At 48.9% G+C, this 2,763-nt stretch overlaps 1 non-coding gene across 1 annotated transcript; it reads left to right on the top strand.

Annotated features, from left to right (window-relative positions):
- Positions 1–1,012: 1,012 nt before the first annotated feature.
- On the top strand, positions 1,013–1,148 carry LOC114810365. The gene has a single exon (XR_003758066.1). It is a non-coding gene; the product is annotated as a small nucleolar RNA SNORA7 (small nucleolar RNA).
- The last annotated feature ends 1,615 nt before the right edge of the window (positions 1,149–2,763 follow it).

The following is a 2,763-nucleotide window of genomic DNA, read 5'->3' as shown; positions in this document are numbered from 1 at the left end:
GCAGACAAGTGGAGGAGCCGGAATTAGAACCCAGTTCCTTCTGACCCCAGGCCCTTGCTCTAGCTAATGGGCAACACTGTTGTTACTGCTGGTGGTGATTTGTGCTTGGGGAGCAGACATGCAAAATCTTGGGAAGGAAGAGCCAGAATGTATGCTAAATAATCAACTCCCTGTGGGCAGGGACACCTCTTCCAAATGCTTAGTGTGAGGCTCTGCACACAGCAAGCTCTCAATTAATACCATTTACTGATTGCTTTTGAGTCTCCAGAGGTCTTGAAGCAAACGATGGAAGCACTTTTTTCCGGACGTGGCTTGGAAGGGAGTTGAGACAGGAGCTACTTGTTATTTAATTTGCTTTCACTTCACACCTAGAAAGTCAACGCAGCTACCCAGACTGGTGACTCTTTCCTGGGATTTCCTTTGACTCTTTTATGGGATTTCTGTGTATTCAGAGTCAGCCTCTCAGGTTAATCTCTCACCGCTGCGTCCCACCTCCTTGTCCCCCTCCCTCCCTCCCATCCCCACCCCCTAAACGCAACTGGCATTTTCCACTTCTGAATCACCTAAACTCTTGGCTGCTTATGTGGTAATAATAATAACTGTGGTATTTGCAAACTGTTTACTTTATGCCAAATCCTGTATCAACTATGAAGATAGATATGAGATAATCAGGTCAGAGTCATTCCCTCTGCCACATGGGCCTCACTGTCAATGAAATCAATCGGTTGTGTTTATTGAATGCCCTCTGTGTGCAGAGCACTGTAGTAAGTGCTTGAGAGAGAATGATACAATAATAACAATGACATTTGTTAAGCGCTTACTATGTGCAAAGCACCCTTCTAAGTGCTGGGGTGATTAGGGTGTCCCACATGGGGCTCACAGACTTCATCCCCATTTTACAGATGAGGAAACTGAGGCCCAGAGAAGTAAATCGACTTGCCCAAAGTCACACAGTACAACAATATAATAGAGGCCACAAGGAGAGGGAATGCAGGCCTCTCAAACCTCCTCCGGCCTCTCAGGGCTGCGATTGGAGTTTCCAGTATTTTACCAATCTCAACTACAGGAGGGAGAGTCAAGCAGAGGCCGACCCATTCCATTCCTAGCTTGGCCAGTGGCTAGAGAGTGGAAGACAATCTGCCACAAGTCAAAAATCACCCGGGCTGGGCAGCAGTGGCATGGGAGAGAGTCGAGGGCAGAGATTCATTTACCGCGTGGAAGGAGGTGACGGTGAACCACTTCTGGATTTTTACCAACAAAACTCTCTGGATCCGCTACCAGAACGATTGCAGATGGAGGAGGGGCATTCTTGGAGAGAGGTGTCCATGGCGTCGCTATGGGTCGGACACGGTTCGACAGCATAAGACAACGAAAACAAACCCTCCTTTGCGAATGAGGAAACTGAGGCGGAGAGATGCTAATGGACTTGCCCAAGATCACACAGTACACAATCGTAGATACCATACAGTCACATCGGACACAGTCCCTGTCCCGGACGAGGGCTCAGTTTGAGAAGTAGTGTGACCAAGTGGAAAGAACATGAGCCTGGGCGTCAAAGGACCTGTGTTCTAATCCTGACTCTGCCACTGGCCTCCTGTGTGACCCAAGTCACTTGGCTTCTCTGTGTCTCAGTTCCCTCATCTGAAAAATGGGGGGTAAATTGTACTCTCTCCTACATGGGAGGACTGGACTGGGAGCCCCGAAGAGGGACAGGGACCATGTCCAATCTGATTTACTTGTATTTACCCCACAGCTTAGAACGGTGTTTGACAAACACTAAGTGTTTAACAAACAAAAGTGGAGCGTGGGTGCAAATAACAGACATTTAATGCCCATTTTACACGTGAGGAGACTAAGGTACTGAGAAGTTAATGAATTTGCTCACTTACGTCCTGCTTTTCTGTCCTTATATACACCCTCAGTTACTTCCTCCTACCCCAAATTTATTTTGGAACCTGTCTCCCCGGCTAGAGTGTGAGGTCCTTGAGGCCAGCACTCATGTCAGCTAACTCTATTGCACTTTCCCAAGTGTTTAGTATAGTGCTCTGCACAGAGTGAGCCCTCAAGAATTTCAATCAATTGATGTATTGAAGCCACTCTCTGGACCCAGCCAAAGGTAGAATACTTTCCCACGCAGCCTACTGTTTGTGCAGGAATATCACTGGGCAAGAGAATGGGGATTCCGGCGGCCAACCTGCAGAGCAGCAGTACGAAGAAACACGGCATAGCGGATAGAGCACAGGCCTGGCAGGAGGAAGGTCAAGGGTTCCGATCTCGACTCCGCCACTTGGCTGCTGTGCGTTCTTGGGGAAGACACTTCACTTGATAATGTCGGTATTTGTTAAGCTCTTACTATGTGCAGAACACTGTTCTGAGCGCCGGGGGAGATACAGGGTCATCAGGTCGTGAGGCTCACAGTCTTCATCCCCACTTCACAGATGAGGTAACTGAGGCCCAGAGAAGTGAAGTGACTTGCCCACAGTCATAGCTGCCAAGTGGCAGAGCCGGGATTCGAACCCGTGACCTCCGACTCCCAAGCCTGGGCTCTTTCCACTGAGCCATGCTGCTTCTCTTAAATGTTGGTATTTGTTAAGCGCTTACTATGTGCAGAGCACTGTTGTAAGCGCTGGGGTAGATACAGGGTAATCAGGTTGTCCCACGTGAGGCTCACGGTCTTCATCCCCATTTTACAGATGAGGTTACTGAGGCAAAGAGAAGTGAAGTGACGCCCACAGTCACACAACTGCCAAGTGGCAGAGCCGG

The sequence above is a fragment of the Ornithorhynchus anatinus genome, chromosome 3 (assembly GCF_004115215.2).
Source record: "Ornithorhynchus anatinus isolate Pmale09 chromosome 3, mOrnAna1.pri.v4, whole genome shotgun sequence".
Classification (NCBI taxonomy): Eukaryota; Metazoa; Chordata; class Mammalia; order Monotremata; family Ornithorhynchidae; genus Ornithorhynchus; species Ornithorhynchus anatinus.
This window is presented reverse-complemented; position numbering and strand designations above follow the sequence as displayed.